Source organism: Malus sylvestris, chromosome 15 (assembly GCF_916048215.2).
Source record: "Malus sylvestris chromosome 15, drMalSylv7.2, whole genome shotgun sequence".
In the NCBI taxonomy this organism is placed as follows: Eukaryota; Viridiplantae; Streptophyta; class Magnoliopsida; order Rosales; family Rosaceae; genus Malus; species Malus sylvestris.
The window spans coordinates 28,053,283-28,078,138 of record NC_062274.1 but is presented as its reverse complement, the minus strand read 5'-3'; the positions used below and the strand labels follow the sequence as shown (position 1 = coordinate 28,078,138).

Sequence of the window (24,856 nt, the reverse complement as noted above, 5' to 3'; positions counted from 1 at the left end):
ATACGAGTTCGAAGGAGAAATTTTGGGAAGATCTTGGAGACTTGGTGCAAGGAATTGCTCAGACGGAGAAGTTATTTATAGGAGGAGATTTAAATGGACACGTGGGCAGGGAGACAGGCAACTATGGAGGTTTTCATGGTGGCCATGGTTTTGGGGAGAGAAACGAGGATGGGGAAGCTATCTTGGATTTTGCAATGGCATATGATCTCTTCTTAGCCAATACCTTCTTTAAGAAGAGAGAAGCACATGTGATCACCTACAAGAGTGGGTCGTCAAAAACACAAATAGATTTTCTTCTAATGAGGAAAGGGGATCGTATAACTTGTAAGGATTGCAAAGTTATACCAGGAGAGAGCGTGGCTAATCAACATCGCTTGTTGGTGATGGATGTACATATCAAAAGAGTAAGACAAAAGAACAAGACTTGGAAGTGCCCAAGAACTAGATGGTGGAATCTAAAAGAAGAAAAACAAGCCATTTTCAAAGAGAAGGTAATCACCCAATGTGTGTGGGATAGAGAGGGGGAAGCTAGCCAAATGTGGGATTCCATGGCTAGTTGTATCCGAAAAGTAGCAAAAGAGGTATTAGGAGAGTCCAAGGGCTTTGCCCCACACCAAAAGGAATCTTGGTGGTGGAATGAGGAGGTACAAACAAAGGTGAAGGCTAAGAAGGAATGTTGTAAAGCCTTATACAAGGAGAGGACCGATGAAAATGGTGAAAGGTATAGAAAAGCGAAGCAAGAGGCGAAGAAAGCTGTCAGAGAAGCTAAGTTAGCGGCTTACGACGATATGTATAAACGACTAGATACCAAAGAAGGAGAGTTGGATATCTATAAACTAGCTAGAGCAAGGGAAAAGAAGACAAGGGACCTAAACCAAGTGAGGTGCATCAAGGATGAGGATGGAAAGGTTCTTGCTACAGAGAACGCGGTTAAAGACAGATGGAGAGGTTATTTTCATAATCTTTTCAATGAAGGACATGAAAGGAGTGCTTCTTTAGGAGAGTTGAGTAACTCAGAAGAGTGTAGAAACTACTCCTTTTATCGTCGAATCCGGAAGGAAGAAGTGGTTGTAGCTTTGAAGAAGATGAAGCATAGAAAAGCAATAGGCCCAGACGATATACCAATCGAAGTGTGGAAAGTTTTGGGAGAGACAGGTATAACATGGCTCACTGACCTTTTCAATAGGATTTTGAAAACGAAGAAGATGCCAAATGAGTGGCGAACGAGCACTTTGGTGCCTATCTACAAGAATAAGGGCGACGTACAAAATTGCATGAACTATAGGGGTATTAAGCTAATGAGTCATACAATGAAGCTCTGGGAGAGAGTCATTGAGCATAGATTGAGGCAAGAGACACGGGTTTCGGACAACCAATTCGGGTTCATGCCAGGGCGCTCAACCATGGAGGCAATCTATCTCTTACGAAGATTGATGGAAAGATATAGAGATGGGAAAAAGGATTTACACATGGTCTTTATAGATTTGGAAAAAACGTATGATAGGGTCCCAAGAGACATTCTTTGGAGGATTTTAGAGAAGAAAGGAGTACGAGTAGCATATATCCAAGCTATAAAGGATATGTATGAAGGAGCAAAGACCGCCGTAAGAACTCATGAAGGACAAACCGAAAGCTTTCCCATAACTGTAGGATTACATCAAGGCTCATCCTTAAGTCCTTACCTTTTTGCGTTGGTAATGGATGAGTTAACAGGACATATTCAAGATGATATTCCTTGGTGTATGCTTTTCGCAGACGATATAGTGTTGATAGATGAAACTCAGGAAGGGGTAAATGCAAAGCTTAACCTTTGGAGAGAAGTGTTGGAATCTAAAGGTCTTCGCCTCAGCCGATCAAAGACAGAATATATGGAGTGCAAGTTCAGTGCAAATGGAGGCCAAAACGAGTTAGGGGTGAGGATCGGAGATCAAGAAATACCAAAGAGCGACCGTTTTCGTTACCTAGGATCTATCTTGCAAAAGAACGGAGAATTAGATGGAGATCTCAACCATAGAATACAAGCTGGATGGATGAAGTGGAAGAGTGCATCCGGTGTGTTGTGTGACCGCCGTATGCCACTGAAGCTCAAGGGAAAATTTTATAGGACGGCAATAAGGCCGGCAATGCTGTATGGCACAGAATGTTGGGCGGTGAAACATCAACACGTACACAAAATGGGTGTAGCGGAGATGAGGATGCTTCGTTGGATGTGTGGGCACACGAGAAAGGATAAGATTAGGAATGAGGATATCCGGGGTAAAGTAGGAGTAGCCGAAATTGAAGGAAAGATGAGAGAAAATCGGTTACGGTGGTTTGGACATGTGCAAAGAAGGCCTACTGACGCTCCGATTAGAAGATGCGACTATGGGACAGAGGTTCAGGGCCGAAGGGGTAGAGGAAGACCTAGGAAAACTTTGGAAGAGACTCTAAGAAAAGACTTAGCGTACTTGGATCTAACGAAGGACATGACACAGGATCGAGCACAATGGCGTTCTAAGATTCATATAGCCGATCCCACTCAGTGACTTGGATTTTCCAAGTCTCCAACCAAGAAGTTTTCCTCACTCGGGAAATTAAGGGAACACTACCCCAACCTACATGCTCCACTCAGAAAGCTTCAACATACAAGCTTCAACAAAAGAAAATTCAAAGAACTTAGCGAAGAAGGCTTTGGTGTATTTAACACAATACGTTGAAATGAAGGAAAGCTTATTTATTGATATCCCCGATAAGCTACAAATATGTACATATACAGGAGTCAAAATAAACACACAAGAGGGAGCCTTCACAAAGGTTGCTTAGGAGAAGTCTCAGCAGTCGGTAGAGCCCCAGAAAGAGAAGGCACCGGAGGGGGATCATTTGGAGCCTCAGTACTGGACATAACCCTAGAAGGAGGAGGCATCAGAGGTTGATCATTTGGAGCTTCATTACGCGGTACAGCCCCAGAAGACGAAGGCAATAAATGCCTTTGGAACAAACCCACAAATCTCTGATGATCAAGTAAAACCTGACCATCAGTTTCCCTCATCTGGTCAAGCTTCCTCTTCATGTTTGTAGCATAGTCATGTGCGAGCCGGTGCAACTGTTTATTCTCATGCTTGAGCCCTCTAATCTCCTGTTTGAGACTCATCACTTCAGCCGCCAATGATTCAACTTGGCGGGTTCGAGCAAATAGGCGTTGTGCCATATTAGACACAGAACCTGCACACTGAACACTGAGAGCCAGCGAATCCTTAACAGCTAACTCATCAGACCGTTTGGAAAGTAGTCTGTTATCTTTGGGAGTGAGAAGGTTCCTGGCCACCACCGCAGCGGTCATATCATTCTTCATCACGGAATCCCCAACGGTAAGAGGACCAGTTGGGGAGACGAAGGATGGGCGCCATATGTTGTCTGGAGAAGGCGGGGCTGCCTCTTCAACAAGGTTCAAGTCAAAACGACGGTCGGAGGGGCCAGACATTTTCAAAGGTGTTGAAGAGAGAAGAGGTCGGACAAATCAAGATCTTAGAAGTGCAAGAATGAAGCTTCTACTGGTGGAGATTCAAAGAGGCGCCTGCTCAGAAATCGAAGAGGCGTTTGCTTTCTCAAAAGTTGGGCTGCTTAGAGATCACGAGGGTTGATCTCAGAAATCGAAGAGCCGTTTGCTTTCTCAAAAGTTGGGCTGCTCAAAGACCACGAAGGCCGATCTCAGAAATCGAAGAGGCGCTCGCTTTCTCAAAAGCTGGGCTCCCTAGAGACCACGAGGGCCGATCTCAGAAATCGAAGAGGCACCTACTTTTCCAGCCTTGTCAGCACCTGTCACACGCACACTCAGCTTTGCGGAAATTATGGGCATTCTGTCAAAGACTTCTGGGGAAGTAGAAAACACATGAATCTTACTGTTCAATCACCCACTTCCCACACGCAACAATAGCTCATGGGTACCACAGATAACTTTGCCAAAGTTCTCTGCCAAAGTTGAGCACGTGAAGCTTGCAGCTCCCACTACATCGCTCTGACCAAGAAGGGTAAAAGAATAGCAAAGAAACAGCACTAACAAAGTTTAGACCCATAAATTTTGAAGGTCTAGCTACCATATTATTACCCACAAGGGTAAAGGAACAGTACCACTGCTGGATAATTGGAAAGTCCATGTATGTCAACCTCTGTGCTTCGTGGCAAGGTAGACTAGCAAACATGCCCAACCTTTACTCACATTCGAGAAAACACTCCCAATAAGATTGCTTGCTCCAAAATCGAAGAGGCACCGTCCTCCGAATCTAAAGAGCCAGACTCCCAACATGACTACTTTCTTAAAAATCGAAGAGAGGGTAAAGGAACAGTACCATTGCTGGATAATTGGAAAGTCCCTGTGTGTCAACCTCTGTGCTTCGTGGCAAGGTAGACTAGCAAACATGCCCAACCTTTACTCACATTCGAGAAAACACTCCCAACAAGATTGCTTGCTCCAAAATCGAAGAGGCACCGCCCTCCGAATCTCGAGAGCCACTCTCCCAACATGATTACTTTCTCAAAAATCGAAGAGACACTGCTCCCCGAATCTCGAGAGCCAGACCCCCAACATGATTGCTTTCTCAAAAATCGGTGAGGCACCGTTCTCCGAATCAATCGAAGAGGCGCTCGCTTTCTCAAAAGCTGGGCTGCTCAGAGACCACGAGGGCCGATCTCAGAAATCAAAGAGGCACCTACTTTTCTAGCCTTGTCAGCACCTGTCACACGCACACTCAGCTTTGCAGAAATTATGGGCATTCTGTCGAAGACTTCTGGTGAAGGAGAAAGCACATGAATCTTACTGTTCAATCACCCACTTCCCACACGCAACAATAACTCATGGGTACCACAGATCACTTTGCCAAAGTTCTCTGCCAAAGTTGAGCACGTGAAGCTTGCAGCTCCCACTACATCGCTCTGACCAAGAAAGGTAAAAGAATAGCAAAGAAACAGCACTAACAAAGTTTAGACACATAAATTTTGAAGGTCTAGCTACCATATTATTACCCACAAGGGTAAAGGAACAGTACCACTGCTGGATAATTGGAAAGTCCCTGTGTGTCAACCTCTGTGCTTCGTGGCAAGGTAGACTAGCAAACATGCCCAACCTTTACTCACATTCGAGAAAACAGTCCCAACAAGATTGCTTGCTCCAAAATCGAAGAGGCACCGTCCTCCGAATCTCGAGAGCCAGACTCCCAACATGACTACTTTCTCAAAATCGAAGAGAGGGTAAAGGAACAGTACCATTGCTGGATAATTGGAAAGTCCCTATGTGTCAACCTTTGTGCTTCGTGGCAAGGTAGACTAGCAAACATGTCCAACCTTTACTCACATTCGAGACAACACTCCCAACAAGATTGCTTGCTCCAAAATCGAAGAGGCACCGCCCTCCGAATCTCGAGAGCCAGACTCCCAACATGATTACTTCCTCAAAAATCGAAGAGACACTGCTCTCCGAATCTCGAGAGTCAGACCCCCAACATGATTGCTTTCTCAAAAATCGAAGAGGCATCGTTCTCCGAATCTCGAGAGCCAGATACCACAGACCACTTTTTCAAAGTGCTCTGACAGAGTTAAAACATGTGAAACTGGCAGCTCCCACTACCGTGCTATGACCAAGCAGGGTAAAGGAATAGCATTACTACTTGTTGTTAGGGAGACTCCTATATATGTCGACCTCCATCCCCAACGGACAGGCAGACCTGCAAAAATGCTCAACCCTTCATCATATCTGATAGGGCACTCCCAACAAAGCCTTTCGAAATATTCAGCTTTCTTTCCCCCCGATAATACCTCTGCAAACAAGCTATACTAGAGCAAGAATATCTCATATCATCAGGGTTAAAAGCAAGAGTATCCCATATCATGCTTTTTCCCTGTTTTTTCTTTTGGCCTTGTTTTTACCGGCAAGACAAGGAGAAAGAGAGCAATCAGTCAGCACTTGGAATCAAGCTTCCAGCCAGGAACTGACTGCCTGGAACCCCTTACCTGATTACTTACCTGGCATTGCTCTCGAGTACTCATCTTCAACATCTTATGTTTCCAGGGAAGATTCCGCATCTGCTTGAGGAACAGATAGGGCAAGTGCGAAGGATACAAGGAAGCATGTGGAGACAAGCGTAACAGCACACGTGCCGATACATCCATTACTCTGTCAAAAGCAAAAGTATCCCATATCAGCAGGGTGGAACGTACTCTAGATTTGATGGACTTGTTTTGACCCTCAAATTCTTCAGTCGGCCTTATACTTTGGAGGAAACCAGAAAACCCTCCAGCTCAGTTCAAGAATAAGCCTGTGGAAAGTTACTTCTTCAAAAGCAAAAGTATCTCATATCATCTCTTCTCATTTTTCTTCTCTTTATCCTTCATGCTGCTGCAAGATGGGGAGAAGGTGAACAATCAGTCGGAGCTCTGATTGCTTACCTTGTCTGTCACCTCTTTCAGCAGACCCCCTAGCCCGGCGACTTGGGGGACTCCTACTACATGGTTTGTATCGCGCTTGACCAAGCCTGAAACTACAAGTAAGCTTCAAGTGAAATTGATACATTACCTTGTGCATCTCCACCAGTTAAAGATACCACCCCTGGATGGAGGAAGAGTACTTCCAGAGAAGATGCCACATCTACCTATGAGACAGATAAGGCAAGTCAAGACGACACCACACTCCGATACTTAGAAGTATCGTGATTACGAGATCATTCTCCCACAATATTTCCTAATGTCATTTGTACTAAATCATTCACTCGTACTCACTAAAGGAGAGCTTGAACCTATGTACTTGTGTAAACCCTTCACAATTAATGAGAACTCTTCTATTCCGTGGACGTAGCCAATCTGGGTGAACCACGTACATCTTGTGTTTGCTTTCCTATCTCTATCCATTTATATACTTATCCACACTAATGACCGGAGCAATCTAGCGAAGATCACAAAAAGCGACCGTTTTCGTTACCTATGATCTATCTTGCAAGAGAACGGAGAATTAGATGGAGATCTCAACCATAGAATACGAGCTGGATGGAAAGAGTGCATCCGGCGTGTTGTGTGACCGTCGTAGGCCACTGAAGCTCAAGGGAAAATTTTATAGGACGGCAATAAGGCCAGCGATGTTGTATGGCAGAGAATGTTGGGTGGTGAAGCATCAACACGTACACAAAATGGGTGTAGCGGAGATGAGGATGCTTCGTGGGATGTGTGGGCACACGAGAAAGGATAAGATTGGGAATGAGGATATCCGAGGTACAGTAGGAGTAGCCGAAATTGTAGGAAAGATGAGAGAAAATCGGCTCTGGTGATTTGGACATGTGCAAAGAAGGCCGACTGACGCTCCGGTTCGAAGATGTGACTACGGGACAGAGGTTCAGGGCCGAAGGGGTAGAGGAAGACCTAGGAAAACTTTGGAAGAGACTCTAAGAAAAGACTTAGAGTACTTGGATCTAACGGAGGACATGACACAAAACCGAGCGCAATGGCGTTCTAGGATTCATATAGCCGACCCCACTTAGTGGGAAAAGGCTTTGTTGTTGTTGTTGTTGTTGAATCAATGATTGGATTATAGTAATCTAATTGATTGTCTCTATAGTAGAGATAATATGGTGGTGTTAACTGTTTAGAATATAATGATGCTTAAAACCCAAAAGGTTGCAAGGAAGTGACTAATCCCAACAAAAGTTGTGATACCTCTAAAACATAAATTACGAGTTGGTCATAGATGGATACTATGGATCGTTAGATCCGGATCCAATACCTTCTTATTAAAATTGTATGGAGGCGAAATGTTCGAATCTTTATTCTTTTGGAAAGAAGAAAGAATCACAAAATTGTTGAGGTTAAGTCACTTAGATGTTAGTGGCACTTGTCCACAACATAATACTACTCATGTTATATGACATTCACCGAAGATCACTCTCGGTTGGACTATAGTTTATTTTGAATAAACACAAGTTCGAATACTTTGCAAAAGGTTTCAAAGAATTCAAGAAATGTAAGTTGATGAGTAAGACATCTAAAGTATTTACCTCCTTAGATTTGATCCAAGGAAAGGTAACACTTTAGATGAGTTTCCTTGAAAGATATCAAGGAAAATAGCATCATAAGATAATGAATTTCTCCTTTAGGAGAAGAACGAACTCGAATAAGATTTAGTTCGTTAGATGTTATCTGTTACCCATATATAGGATATATACTTCTAAAACAATATGATTGTAAATTAGAAGATCTTCCAATATTTTCATGACTCCATAAGATGTAGTTGGAAAGAAAGACAAGTCTCAAGCATGTTAAGATTTGGGGTTGTGTGCTAAAAGCAATATTTGTTTGATAACAATCTTGTGGGATATCCTTAAATTAACTTTTGGATATCGCTTCTATAAACCAACTAACAAATGTTGTTTTGTTGGGTAGTTCATTGTAATCCTACAATGTGATTTGCCTAAAAGCAAATAAACGAGAGATAGAACTCAAAGAATGGGTTCTTTGAGAGACAAGAAAGTAATCAACAAATATAAACAACCTAGTTCCTATACCAAAAGCTCCAAGGTAGTCGATAAGGATTTATAAACCGTCTCAGTTGAATGGTTTGAACTTTATGACTATGTCATAGAGTTGCACCTCTTAATTCGAAAGAAATAAGAATGAAAATCCTTATGACTACATTGAGTGTATATATGATATATACTCAAGGAAATGGTAAAGTACCATTTGACCCGAAATAATGAAACCTTCATAAGCTAATTGGTAGCTTAAGGTAACTACAATCAAAAGGATGGTTGACTTTGAAGAAACCATTTTGACGTAGTCTTGGTTTCAATTAATTCGAAGATAGCTAACTACAACTAAATGGTGATTCAATGTTTGGACATAATATGGGTTTCCGAAACCATTATTAAGATAGTCTTAATAATATATGTCTAAAACTATAAATCACAAGACATGTAAGTTGTAGAGATCCATCCATCATGAATCTTAGCAAGCTAGTGGGAGCTATAAGCGTCTTATGAGAGAAAGGTCAAATCGTTTGATTTCTCATAAAGATGTAAATGAATCTTTTGTTTACTAGGTTTACAAAAGATTAGTGGGAGTTAATCATATTCCTAAATTTGTATATATATATATATATAAATATATATGTGATATATATGAATGTATATATGATATATTAATTTTGGAAATGAAAAGAATATTTCTTCGTTAAAGTTATGACTTTAAACATTATATGAAGATAGAATGTATATGGGAGATATAGTCTATATACATGGGATGGAAATCTATAATGATATATTTCATGATATAATTGGATTATATCAATCCCTAATAATAGACAATGGATGCTAGGAAGTTTCTCATATGATGATAAACTTCAATTAGAAGGACAACTCTAGTGAGACTAAGAAGTTGCTCTTCTCAAAGAGAACGTACTCTTTGACTCCCAAAGAAATAATGCGTAAATAGAATCCTTTATGCATACGCACAAAGGTGATTTATGTATTACATATTGTATGAAAAACATTGATATGAGTTGTACCTAGAACGGTACAAGACGATATCAGTGCAAGCCCAGGATCAGAACCATGGCAACTGTCAAGTGAGTCCTTAAGTATTTAAGAAATACTAAAGGATAGATTCCTCAAAGAATGAGGAAGAATTAGAGTAACGTAATGGAAGCGTAAATGTATTAGATTATGAATCTAATCCATCATTGGATGTTTCTTCATTATGAATGAAGAGATAAACGGATATCTCTTTATTATGACTAAAGAGATATTTGGATGGAAACATTAAAGTAATGACTTTAGTGTGTTCCATTATGAATGCAAAATATATTGCCATATAGAAGTTTACAACAATGTTGTTTGGATGGGAAAGTTCATTTATGAACTCTTTATTCGGTTCCAACCAGAAAGTGTTTGACACTAATGGGGCAATAGCTCAAGCCAGGGAATCAAGGTCTCATCAAGATCCGAACTCATATGAGAGACTGAACCACATGATTGAGAATCATGTATAATGGTGACGTCGTAATTCTCAAGGTTGCTTCTATGGATAACATATAGATATCCATTGTCTAGGCCTACTACTCAGCCATTTATGAAATGACTACAGAAGAGGTATCATCACTGATGAACAAGCTGATTGGCTCTAGTGCAAGTGGGAGATTGTTGGAAATGTGCCCTAAAGCCAATCATATGATGATACTTTACGGACATTTCACATGTTAAACTAATCTAGTTTAATATAAAGGGCAAAGATTATTGTTTGAGCCGTCTCATATAAATGTTATATGCTTAAACGATAAAGTCCAAGGAATATGTGATTGGGAGAATGCGATCTAATGAAGTTAGATTCATGAGACCATTCTTTCGTAGACACATCCTAAATGTTCCTGATCATAGGATTGCCAATTGGGCATTGACAGTCCATTAAGATCAGTGCGTACTGTGTCTTCTCTCAGGGAGAGTGACTAGTCTCGAGTCATTGGTGTGTGTGACATCAAGATAAGTACGTAGGTGCTCAATAGAGAATGAGTTCACTGAACACGATCAACGAAGAGTTCTCATATTCATGTCACATGAGAACTCATGGTTGGGATAATGCAAAGTAGTCCTTTGACCTGAGGCATCACAGTTGTCTTGTGGTTAAGTACTTGATCTTTGATTATGTCAAACGTCATTCCATTGGAGTGTCCACGGCATCGTTGGGGTTAAGCCACTTAGCCATGGAGGCAAGTGAATGCGCAACAATGGATCTCTAACCTTCAAACTGTTTGAGGGAGAATACTCTATGATATGATTTAGAATCTCTGGCCAGAGTATGAATGAGATTTAGGAATGCGTTCCAAATCACATTCAAGGTAATCATATAAGCACACGAATCACATTGGATAGTAGACATGAATAAATAAACTATCAAACCAAACAATGTGGTCAAGAGTATTGTATTAGAGAAAGACCGTATTGCATTTGTAATCCTAAACTGAATAGGTTCTCCACCTCTTCTGATTAGCTTGGGTAACCATGATATGCTGCTAGGTGTCACTCTTGGTTTGTGGAAGCCCTAAACGTGTATAATCACTAAAGGGAGAATTGAAAGTAAGTTTCAATTCACAATCGATTTGAAAGAGTTTGAATCGCCCACTGCCTCGCTAAAAGGAACCTAATGGATCGTACACCGTGTAAGGTGGAGATTGAAGAAACAATGGAGATGAGTAAGAATAATTAAATGGTTTAATTATTTATGGTAAGGATTAATTAATATGTTAATTAATCAAACGAATAAGTTCGTTAAAGACCTCGGGATAGTTTTGGACGTTTAGGCCCAATGGGCTTCGAATGTCAAGCCCATTGACTTAAGTTGTATGACAACTTAATTCACAAAAGCCCAAAAGCCCAAACAACACCCTAAGGCCGGCCATATGGTTAAGGGTAGTGAACTTGGACTTATTTACAAGTTTGCCACTCAAATGAATAAAGGTATAAATATGACTTTGTAGCCAAAATTCATTAAGGGTTTGTTTTGGAGAAAATTGGAGAGAACATGTCTCTCCATTTCTCTCTAAAGAGGCCGGCCCCTTGGAGGGTGCATCTAGCAATCCCACTACTCCAAGGTCACTCATTTCTTCTCCAATCTCTCCTTGGTGAAGAGACTTAGAGGTTCTCAATTTTGGGAACTTGGAGAAACCTATTCTTCCATCCAAATCCATAGATTTAAGATGCAAGGAATGAAGGCCCTCTCTTTGGGTGATTAGCCTTTGCTTATGCAAAGAGGAATCTACAAAGGTATAAATTTCAACTCACTTTGATTTGAGTTGAGTCTTGGTTCACCAATCTACTAGGCTTTGAATTTCATGGTTAATGTTTTGTTTTTAAATGCATGCAAGCATGATTCCGCCTTTAATTGTTAATTGCATGCTTATTGATGTTGCTTAAATGAACATGTTTTCACAAAATAATCCTTCAAGTGGTATCAGAGCCTAGGTCTAGTAGTTGGTGAATCCTTTTGTGTTTTGTAGTTCATAGTTTGTGATTTAAAAGTTGTAATTGTTACAAGCTTTATTCTTGCTTCTTTGAATGTAAATTTTGTTAGAAAATTTGCCATCTCAAATGTTGTGGATGTAGTTCATATGAGCATGAATATTGGAGCTAAAATTTGGTGCCATGACTTTGGGGATTTTCGGCTAAATCCAAAGGGTGGATTTTTGGGTTCTTGTTTGACTTGTTAAAAGTGTTTTCAAGTGACTTTTGGAACCCCTATGTACCCTAGTTTGGTTAGATGTTATTTCCCTAAAGTTTGAATGGTTTTGGGATGTTTTTGGAGTAAAAATGTTCATGGAAAAATTTTGGGTTTTTCATGAGTGTTCTTCATTGTTCTTGACATTTTTGCCAAGAACAAAAAGGTTTGTGTTTTGATTCAAAGTTTTGATTTATTTCATAAAGTTTTTGTTTTATGTTTATCAAATGATTTAATGTGTTAGATATTTGTTTAAATGGTGTAAGAGATGTAAGAGATATTATGGTGGGTGTGAAAGGATTAATTTCCTTTCACACACACCACTTGCATCACTTGCATGCTTTATGTCAAAACTCACAAATCAACACACACATCACTCTATCTTCTCTCCAAAACCGGCCATCCCTCAAGTGGGAGTACTTTTGGGACTTTTATACAATTACATAAAGTTTTGATACTTTTGTGTATTTGCACTTTGGCCCAAAAGTTTACGTTTTTACGTTTAGGTCCAAAAACGCTAAAGGACAAATTGTTTTGCTCCTTTAATGAAGTTTTTGCATTGTTTAAATTTTGGGTTCTAGTGTAATTACATGAAGTAGTGGACTTTTGTGTTCTTACAAAGTGACCCCAAAAGTTTATGTTTTTGCAATATTGCCCAAACGTTGTGGTTATTGCATGATGGCCCAAATAGTTTGAGAACAAAATTGTTTTGTCTCTTTAAATGAGAATTGGATTTTCATTTCATTTAGCTCCATTTAAATCAATTTTATGGATACAAAAACCAAATGAAAATGTTGCATTCAATTTAATTAGTTAAAGTGTTAATTAATTAAAGGATGATTATGAACCTAAGCCTAATATAATTAAGCTATGTGAAAGGCCGTTTGAAATTTGTTTGAACCATGGGAATGTGTAGATTAGATTTTGGTTGTAATTTGATTTGATCAAATGTTGTAAAAGGGCATAAGCCCTTCTTTACTTTAAGGTAATTTGTTTTATGCAAATGTTGTAATGAGCATAAGCTCACCTTTACTTTGAAGTACTTCTTTCTTGCTTTATTTGATATGCATGAAAATGAAGTAGTTGGGTCCAACGCCCCTAAGACAACACGCCTTAATGTGATTAAACGCGTAACTAAAATCAATCTCCATCCCTAGACCGAGATTCAACACAAGGCTCGTGTTGAATCTAAACAAAGGTTCATAGTCATCCTAAGGCCCTAAGGCAACTATATAGTCCATCAAATGAATGCAAAGGTTATGTTAGTAGTATCATATACTCTTGCTTTAAAAACCATTTTATAAGCATAGTGGGAGTATTATATACAACTAAAAACAATCATATGGACCAATAGTTGTAATAGGACCAAAATTGTTTTAATAAAGATTAAAATGAATATTTATATGTGATGAGACCTAAAACCCTCAACCAAACCATTATTAAGTTGATAAGCGTGAGAGTGCTTAGAACACTCTTTCGTAGGCCTTCCACCGTGGTGGGATCCAATCGTTTATGACTTGTACACCGGCTTCACCCTATCATGGGGGAGTACAAAGTGCATGCTTATACTCAGGAGGAATCCATAAACATATGATGAGGTGAGTGTAGGCAGCGAGGATGGCCGACATCGTATCATCGTGAGGCTATTCTTGAACCCCTTCATGAACTAAGCATGGTGGGAATGACTTAACTAAGTGCAATGGAGCCAACATCATATCATTGTGAGGTGACATTCTCTAGAGGCCAAATAAGATGGGTACTTGCATTAGTTGCAAATGAGTAAGCGTACTCTCTCATTATTATTAATGCTAGCCAACATCATATCATTGTGAGGTGGGCTTGGTAATAGTGAGCCTCCCATACCCTACTAAGAGTTTCATCCAAAACTCTCGAATTCCAATGAGGGATATGGAATTTGCCAAAAATAATGGGTGGTGCTATTTGATTTAAAGACCCGAATCAAATGGCTTAAAATCAATCAATTTATATTTGTTATGTATTAGTTTACCAATATATTTGCAAACGCTATCCAACACTTGACAAATAAAAGCCGAAAGCTTTAGTTTCCGGACTTGGTACTACAAAACCATAGATTGTCTTTAATGGCTTGTAAATGTACCTAAGTAGTCTCATCCTCACAATCTTCCTATTGATAAAGTATCATTAGAAGAATATGTTAGATAAAGTCTATCATAAAGAGGACAACACTTTTAATGTCATAATTCTTCAATTACAAAATGTTGTATAAAGAAATAAGAGTTGTTTTGAACAACCCTTAATCAATGCAAACATTAGTGCTTGTTTCTTTGTTACATGAACAAGGAACTTTAGAAGAAAGCACAAAGGCATGGACACTTTATGTGCCATGATTCTTCACTTACAAATTGTTGTATGAAGAAATGAGAGTTGCCTTGAACAACTCTTGAAAGTTTGTAATTATGTTTAGAACATAATGGTTGATTGACAAAAATAGTCCATTAACATGGACTTATGATGATTTTGAATCATTGAGTGTTGAAGTGATAAACCACTTAACGAGACGGAAACTAGGCAAGGACTTCACCTATGTGTCCCTATCCTAATGGTTCACTAAGTTTATTGTAAACTATATAGTGAACAATAACCACACGCTCTCCAAATTGTTTGATGTGTATAACACAATTGAAATAAGTTTCAAGAGAGATGGTGGGAGTTTAGGGACCATGACTATTGTAGTCAAAGGAGAAGTCAAATGAAGAAGATTAAATTAACTCCAAGGGAACAAACTTTCTTTATGAAATGATGAACATTGGAAGGGGTATTTGCAAGAGATGTCTTGCAAGTGTCAAGAACACACCTTTCAAAGGTGTTGTAAATTGTTCTTGAATAGTTCAAAACAGTTGGTTCTTCTACTTGAATGCTTGATTCCGTATTAGTAACTATGTTTTACAATTGTTGTAAAAGTGTGACTAATAAGAAGTAAAAGATATATGAGAGAAGAAAAAGGTGCTTCACATTCGGAACGTGAATAAAATAAAGATCTCTGCGAAAGCAGATAGTACTTACTTCCTCATATGAACTACCAAAGAAATTGGAAAAACCAAAGATTGTCTTTACATTCCAATTTTAAGGAATTTAATTCCGTCACTATAGTAGAGATGGATGAATGTTTTGTTTGACAAAACATTTTTCTTTATTAATCAATGATTGGATTATAGTAATCTAATTGATTGTCTCTATAGTAGAGATAATATGGTGGTGTTAACTGTTTAGAATATAATGATGCTTAAAACCCAAAAGGTTGCAAGGAAGTGACTAATCCCAACAAAAGTTGTGATACCTCTAAAACATAAATTACGAGTTGGTCATAGATGGATACTATGGATCGTTAGATCCGGATCCAATACCTTCTTATTAAAATTGTATGGAGGCGAAATGTTCGAATCTTTATTCTTTTGGAAAGAAGAAAGAATCACAAAATTGTTGAGGTTAAGTCACTTAGATGTTAGTGGCACTTGTCCACAACATAATACTACTCATGTTATATGACATTCACCGAAGATCACTCTCGGTTGGACTATAGTTTATTTTGAATAAACACAAGTTCGAATACTTTGCAAAAGGTTTCAAAGAATTCAAGAAATGTAAGTTGATGAGTAAGACATCTAAAGTATTTACCTCCTTAGATTTGATCCAAGGAAAGGTAACACTTTAGATGAGTTTCCTTGAAAGATATCAAGGAAAATAGCATCATAAGATAATGAATTTCTCCTTTAGGAGAAGAACGAACTCGAATAAGATTTAGTTCGTTAGATGTTATCTGTTACCCATATATAGGATATATACTTCTAAAACAATATGATTGTAAATTAGAAGATCTTCCAATATTTTCATGACTCCATAAGATGTAGTTGGAAAGAAAGACAAGTCTCAAGCATGTTAAGATTTGGGGTTGTGTGCTAAAAGCAATATTTGTTTGATAACAATCTTGTGGGATATCCTTAAATTAACTTTTGGATATCGCTTCTATAAACCAACTAACAAATGTTGTTTTGTTGGGTAGTTCATTGTAATCCTACAATGTGATTTGCCTAAAAGCAAATAAACGAGAGATAGAACTCAAAGAATGGGTTCTTTGAGAGACAAGAAAGTAATCAACAAATATAAACAACCTAGTTCCTATACCAAAAGCTCCAAGGTAGTCGATAAGGATTTATAAACCGTCTCAGTTGAATGGTTTGAACTTTATGACTATGTCATAGAGTTGCACCTCTTAATTCGAAAGAAATAAGAATGAAAATCCTTATGACTACATTGAGTGTATATATGATATATACTCAAGGAAATGGTAAAGTACCATTTGACCCGAAATAATGAAACCTTCATAAGCTAATTGGTAGCTTAAGGTAACTACAATCAAAAGGATGGTTGACTTTGAAGAAACCATTTTGACGTAGTCTTGGTTTCAATTAATTCGAAGATAGCTAACTACAACTAAATGGTGATTCAATGTTTGGACATAATATGGGTTTCCGAAACCATTATTAAGATAGTCTTAATAATATATGTCTAAAACTATAAATCACAAGACATGTAAGTTGTAGAGATCCATCCATCATGAATCTTAGCAAGCTAGTGGGAGCTATAAGCGTCTTATGAGAGAAAGGTCAAATCGTTTGATTTCTCATAAAGATGTAAATGAATCTTTTGTTTACTAGGTTTACAAAAGATTAGTGGGAGTTAATCATATTCCTAAATTTGTATATATATATATATATAAATATATATGTGATATATATGAATGTATATATGATATATTAATTTTGGAAATGAAAAGAATATTTCTTCGTTAAAGTTATGACTTTAAACATTATATGAAGATAGAATGTATATGGGAGATATAGTCTATATACATGGGATGGAAATCTATAATGATATATTTCATGATATAATTGGATTATATCAATCCCTAATAATAGACAATGGATGCTAGGAAGTTTCTCATATGATGATAAACTTCAATTAGAAGGACAACTCTAGTGAGACTAAGAAGTTGCTCTTCTCAAAGAGAACGTACTCTTTGACTCCCAAAGAAATAATGCGTAAATAGAATCCTTTATGCATACGCACAAAGGTGATTTATGTATTACATATTGTATGAAAAACATTGATATGAGTTGTACCTAGAACGGTACAAGACGATATCAGTGCAAGCCCAGGATCAGAACCATGGCAACTGTCAAGTGAGTCCTTAAGTATTTAAGAAATACTAAAGGATAGATTCCTCAAAGAATGAGGAAGAATTAGAGTAACGTAATGGAAGCGTAAATGTATTAGATTATGAATCTAATCCATCATTGGATGTTTCTTCATTATGAATGAAGAGATAAACGGATATCTCTTTATTATGACTAAAGAGATATTTGGATGGAAACATTAAAGTAATGACTTTAGTGTGTTCCATTATGAATGCAAAATATATTGCCATATAGAAGTTTACAACAATGTTGTTTGGATGGGAAAGTTCATTTATGAACTCTTTATTCGGTTCCAACCAGAAAGTGTTTGACACTAATGGGGCAATAGCTCAAGCCAGGGAATCAAGGTCTCATCAAGATCCGAACTCATATGAGAGACTGAACCACATGATTGAGAATCATGTATAATGGTGACGTCGTAATTCTCAAGGTTGCTTCTATGGATAACATATAGATATCCATTGTCTAGGCCTACTACTCAGCCATTTATGAAATGACTACAGAAGAGGTATCATCACTGATGAACAAGCTGATTGGCTCTAGTGCAAGTGGGAGATTGTTGGAAATGTGCCCTAAAGCCAATCATATGATGATACTTTACGGACATTTCACATGTTAAACTAATCTAGTTTAATATAAAGGGCAAAGATTATTGTTTGAGCCGTCTCATATAAATGTTATATGCTTAAACGATAAAGTCCAAGGAATATGTGATTGGGAGAATGCGATCTAATGAAGTTAGATTCATGAGACCATTCTTTCGTAGACACATCCTAAATGTTCCTGATCATAGGATTGCCAATTGGGCATTGACAGTCCATTAAGATCAGTGCGTACTGTGTCTTCTCTCAGGGAGAGTGACTAGTCTCGAGTCATTGGTGTGTGTGACATCAAGATAAGTACGTAGGTGCTCAATAGAGAATGAGTTCACTGAACACGATCAACGAAGAGTTCTCATATTCATGTCACATGAGAACTCATGGTTGGGATAATGCAAAGTAGTCCTTTGACCTGAGGCATCACAGTTGTCTTGTGGTTAAGTACTTGATCTTTGATTATGTCAAACGTCATTCCATTGGAGTGTCCACGGCATCGTTGGGGTTAAGCCACTTAGCCATGGAGGCAAGTGAATGCGCAACAATGGATCTCTAACCTTCAAACTGTTTGAGGGAGAATACTCTATGATATGATTTAGAATCTCTGGCCAGAGTATGAATGAGATTTAGGAATGCGTTCCAAATCACATTCAAGGTAATCATATAAGCACACGAATCACATTGGATAGTAGACATGAATAAATAAACTATCAAACCAAACAATGTGGTCAAGAGTATTGTATTAGAGAAAGACCGTATTGCATTTGTAATCCTAAACTGAATAGGTTCTCCACCTCTTCTGATTAGCTTGGGTAACCATGATATGCTGCTAGGTGTCACTCTTGGTTTGTGGAAGCCCTAAACGTGTATAATCACTAAAGGGAGAATTGAAAGTAAGTTTCAATTCACAATCGATTTGAAAGAGTTTGAATCGCCCACTGCCTCGCTAAAAGGAACCTAATGGATCGTACACCGTGTAAGGTGGAGATTGAAGAAACAATGGAGATGAGTAAGAATAATTAAATGGTTTAATTATTTATGGTAAGGATTAATTAATATGTTAATTAATCAAACGAATAAGTTCGTTAAAGACCTCGGGATAGTTTTGGACGTTTAGGCCCAATGGGCTTCGAATGTCAAGCCCATTGACTTAAGTTGTATGACAACTTAATTCACAAAAGCCCAAAAGCCCAAACAACACCCTAAGGCCGGCCATATGGTTAAGGGTAGTGAACTTGGACTTATTTACAAGTTTGCCACTCAAATGAATAAAGGTATAAATATGACTTTGTAGCCAAAATTCATTAAGGGTTTGTTTTGGAGAAAATTGGAGAGAACATGTCTCTCCATTTCTCTCTAAAGAGGCCGGCCCCTTGGAGGGTGCATCTAGCAATCCCACTACTCCAAGGTCACTCATTTCTTCTCCAATCTCTCCTTGGTGAAGAGACTTAGAGGTTCTCAATTTTGGGAACTTGGAGAAACCTATTCTTCCATCCAAATCCATAGATTTAAGATGCAAGGAATGAAGGCCCTCTCTTTGGGTGATTAGCCTTTGCTTATGCAAAGAGGAATCTACAAAGGTATAAATTTCAACTCACTTTGATTTGAGTTGAGTCTTGGTTCACCAATCTACTAGGCTTTGAATTTCATGGTTAATGTTTTGTTTTTAAGTGCATACAAGCATGATTCCGCCTTTAATTGTTAATTGCATGCTTATTGATGTTGCTTAAATGAACATGTTTTCACAAAATAATCCTTCAGTTATACGTTGTATGTTGCCTAATCCTATGTAAAACACATTGAAGCATAAACTACAAAATCATATGTAAAGACAGTTTATACCCAATGGTTTGCTTCTACATCAGTTTAGGATCACATCCAAGTATTTAAGTGGTGTTTTCTTAAGCATATTGTGGCTGATTTGTTTGAAACAAAAGAAACTTATTTGTTTGTATTTTAATATGAAAGGATAACATGAAGAAAAAGAAGGATGAAGTTAGGGAGAAACTAATCCAAGAAGCACCTGAAGGTACTATATTTGATTCCATACAAGTACTTTTGGAAGATGAATTTGGAATCATGGCTAAGAACCTTGGAAGGAAAGGAAAATTTGTTAACGGTGTAGGTCTTTTCCCTCGTACGGATACCTTTAGTTGTGTTTCTTCTATGGCTTCAAGTTCTGAGTTAACTGATATGAGAGATCAGATCAAGATTCTATCAGATGGTTTCCTCTAATTGCAACAGGAAAATGAACAATTGAGAGCTCAGTTGGATTTACAAAATGATGATGAAACCTTGGCATAAAAAATTATGGCTTTTTTTGCTGTAAGTCAAGGGCAGACCAGCAACAACTCAAAGGAATCTGGTGGTAATAACTCATCTAGTGAAAATGTTTATCTTGAACTAGAAGAACATGACTCTGAAGAAGAATGATTTTGATAGTTATGTCTTTTGTATTAGTTAAGTATGCACATGGTAGACCTTTTTGTTAGCACCTCAATGTGTCTTAGACTTTTCTTTTGTTAGTTAGTAACTTAAACGGTCCATGTATAGGCCATGGTACCCTTCTTCACAAATTGCTATTATTAAGATAGGTCACCATGGGTTAGATTGATTTTGGGATGTTTATGTTATTTTGTTGGATGTATAGTTGTTGAACATATTCGAACTTATGTGGTTTAATTGTTGATTAATGAAAATGGGAAGTATTACCTTATATAATTGTTATGAGTTGCTATTCTAGATTACGAAACATGAATAAGTAATGGATTCCTCAAATATTATTCCTAAATAGTTATTTGATTATAACATATGTGACATAAGCCGTTTCACCCATCAAAAGAATATGTGACGATTTCAGTGTCACTTAGTGTAATTATATAATTCTGGGATCATATTGAATGATCCAAAAAGCATCACTTATAAGTCTGATATGAGACGAAAAACATAGGTCACTGAATTTTGTATTTTGTGACGCTAATTTCGTCACATGTTAAAATAATAAGTGACGGAATAAGCGTCACGTAAAAGGAAAATATGTGGTGACTCCAATATTCATCACTTAAACTATCGGTGACGCTATATAGGTGACGCTAATTGTGACGCTGAAATTTCGTCACATATAGTCAAATGTGACGATTTTTCATATTTATGTGATGAATGTTGGTCGTCACAAAAGCCATGCTTTCTTGTAGTGTTTAGTTGGGGGTATTTGATAGGTGCATTATTTATCACATTTTCAGGTTAATTATCCCTAAGTTTCGTTAAGCAATTGGTCTTAAAAGAGCCTTATTACTTTCTTTTTCTTTGTTTCATCCAATCTATGCATGTAGGACATTTTTGGTGATAATTTGACTTTCCGAAGGAGTTTTTATGCAAGGACAATTAGAGAAGGAATCTAAGATTTTCCATGGAGCCAAACGTTCCAATTTTCAAAGTTAATCCTGCAGAAGTAACTTTCCCGTCAGAATCGCGCAACTGTAATATTATGAAGATTTGAAGGCTTTCTCGAATTTTCCTAGTGGCGTGCGATATATGCTTGGAAAGATAAGAGATAAAGCTACGTTTCCCAAATTTTTACAGAATTTTTCCAGAAGAGAAATCAACCTAAAATTTGGCATGCAAGTCTGATGCCATGTTTCCCAAGTCAAGAAGGATTCTTTCCTAGTTTCTCTCATTGATTATTTATGAATTTGTTCTCTTTTAAGAGAGCTTTTTTATTAGACTTTTTAGGATTTTATTAGAATAAATAGAGTTTAGCGTGCTCTTACCATTCTTTTCTGAGTTTTATCTTTTTCCATGACTTCTTTTGTGATTTTTATTATGACTATGTGTAACTAAACTACTTTTCTAAGGTTTACGATGAAGCCATGACATGATTATTTCCGAAGTATCTTGTTGATTATTATCTAATTACATGCCATGTTTAGTTCTTAATCCTTATGCTTAATCTATTCTAGTTTCGAACGTTCTTGTGACTGGCCATCATTGTGAACTTGTTTCTAGATAATTAGATAAAACTAAGAGGATGACCAATCAATTAGGTTTATTGGAACTAAGATTAAGAAGAGCAGACAAACTAGTGAGGATGACCAATATCAAACTAGTCCTACTTGGTTGACATAATTCTTCAGTGCCTAATGGGTTTTTATGTGTTTAACTGTATGCCTAACCAATAGGATATGGTTGCCATGTATAGACATACGAGTTGATGCCTGACCACATATTAATTCAAATTTTATAAAGAACAACCTTAAATATTGGCATTGTAATTGGAGAGTAATCAACTTGAAGAAAAGGAAATAGGATTGTTATTGGTGGATTCATGACCTTAGGCTTTCATCACATTAATTTCTTTTAAACTTGCATTCATTGTGCGTTTTCGTTATTCATATTCTGGTTTAATTTTAAGTTGAAGTTTTAATTATTTTTCGTAATCAATTAACCAATCATTCGTTTCCTAGTTAAGTTAAGTTTTACATAATGAACTGGTTGAATTTGTATTAAACGCAATATTTCTCTGTGGGAAAGACCTTGTATTTTCATTTATTTCTAAAATTGATTCGCAAGCTTGTGAGTTTAATTTGGTTTAAATTAATCTATTATTTAGGTTAGTTAATGTACATCAGTGGCCAACCCCCCCCCCCTTTTTTGTGTTTTGGTTGATTTTTGAACAATTTTCCTTTATATTTGGATTATTTGTTGGTGATTTGTCTTTGGATATTAAGTTTTAATTAATTACCATCCTTGAATAAATGAAATTATTTTGAATTGATATTTGTTTTTAAAACTTTTATGAATGTGACTAATGTTTGTACCATACTTGACCAATCCCAAAACTACTGAGCACCAGTCAACGTTATACCGTCAAGGACCCAGAAGAGTTTCCCTCCAACCAGGAGGCCAATCACAGCTCGACACGTGTCAATATTAGAAGCCAATCACAACACGACACGTGTCAATGTCAGAATGAAACTAGAAACTCTCTTCTATAAATAGAGATCATTCTCTCACAATATTTCCTAATGTCATTTGTACTAAATCATTCACTAGTACTCACTAAAGGAGAGCTTAAACCTATGTACTTGTGTAAACCCTTCATAATTAATGAGAACTCCTCTACTCCGTGGACGTAGCCAATCTAGGTGAACCACGTATCTCTAGTGACCGGAGCAATCTAGTGAAGGTCACAAACTTAACATTTTCTGTTGTACCAAAGTCCTTATTGATTTTGTGCATCAACATTTGGCACTGTCTGTGGGAACGACACTTATTCCCACTCTCTTCAGCTTTGCCAAGCTGGTTTCCACCATTCATACACTCTCTTTTGACCAGGCATCCCTCTCCAACATGGAGAGCCAAGGAAGCCACAACACACAGAATGACACTCCTCTTGCACCTAGTGCGAAGCAACAAAAGAATGAAGGAAAGAGGGTTACTCTTCAAGCTAAAGTCTATGAACTAGAAGCTCAGAACAACAAGATAGCAATGAAGAATGAGGTCCTCCAGGAGCAGTATGAGAAGATCTTTGAGACGCTCCACGAAACTAGGTGTGGATGCAAATTTGGTTGAATTAGGCTTAATTAGCCCATTTATTGGATGTTAATTGACTAATTAAATCAAAGGGGAATGTTTTTTGTGGTTATGAAAAGGTTATAATCAATAATTAAATAATTGGCTTAAAAAGGGAAAAAATGAGTAAGGAAAAGGTGGAAAAAATAAAGGAAATGGCCGGCCCCCTTTTTATGGAGGAGGATAACCGGCCATTAGGGTAGGTTTTTTGGTTTAATTGCTAATTTAATTGACAAATTAATGAGTTTATTAGGTAATAATCCCATTAATTTGTTAATTATCTCAATTTATGTGGAATAATTGGTAGGTTATGAAGTAACTACCTAAAATGTGGATGGATGAGATAACTATGAATTTGTTACCTTCCTTTGGGCACTTTTGACTTGGTTTAGGGATGATTACCTGCTGCTCACATGTAGGATTCCCAGTATGCCTCAAGGGTATTATTGTCCTCTTTTACCCAAATGCCCCCACACCTGTTGGGCTACTTGTAGGAAAGGGCAGCAGGTGTAGAGATCTTCTTACTTCAGGAAACGTATGATTGCTTCTTATTTTGATGTTGATTCTCTCTTTAATTGGAAATTGGGTCCTTCTAGGAAAGGGAAATAAACTTCTCTCAAAGCCTATTTAAGTCCACCTTAAGTGGGTTATTAAATCAACTTTGGAGAGCAATTTATTCTACCCCACAAGAGAGAGAAAGTTAGAGGATATTTGTTCCCCTTCCTCTAGCATTCTTCTACATCTTGCCCGTGCAAAGGACCGTCTTTCGTTGATTTCTTTGTCTTCTTTGTGTCGTACCGATGTAAGAAAAAATTAATTTTTCTTGCCTTCTTCTTGGATTAGTGCTATTGCGAGGCAGCCGTCGGGGTGGTGCGGCACGTCGGCTGGCAGGGGCAGGAGTTGGCTCGGCATGGGCCGGGGAGATGTCGTGGCAGGGACCACTGCTTGGGCATCTTGGCTTGGCTTGAGCCAAGGGCAGCTTGTGTGGTTGGGGTCGTGGATTATAGCACTGGGGCGCAGTGCTAGGTGAGTCGCATGGCTCATGTCCTTTGGGCTCTTGGACCTGACTCGGGCCAGGCTGGCGATTGAGAGAAATGAGGAGATTGTGGGCCTCATGGGCTGCTGGAATGTTGCGTATGCAGACCTCCTACTTGCTGGTTCGAGAGGAAAAAATGAGGGATAAGCCAGTATAGGTTGAGCTCCCATGCTGAGTATCGTGAATGGCATTGTTGA

The 24,856-nt window shown here is 38.0% G+C and overlaps 1 long non-coding RNA gene across 1 annotated transcript; it reads left to right on the top strand.

Annotated features, from left to right (window-relative positions):
* Positions 1-3,547: 3,547 nt before the first annotated feature.
* On the top strand, positions 3,548-7,073 carry LOC126604208 (uncharacterized). Its single transcript, XR_007616522.1, has 2 exons — positions 3,548-4,007; positions 4,922-7,073. It is a non-coding gene; the product is annotated as an uncharacterized LOC126604208 (long non-coding RNA).
* The last annotated feature ends 17,783 nt before the right edge of the window (positions 7,074-24,856 follow it).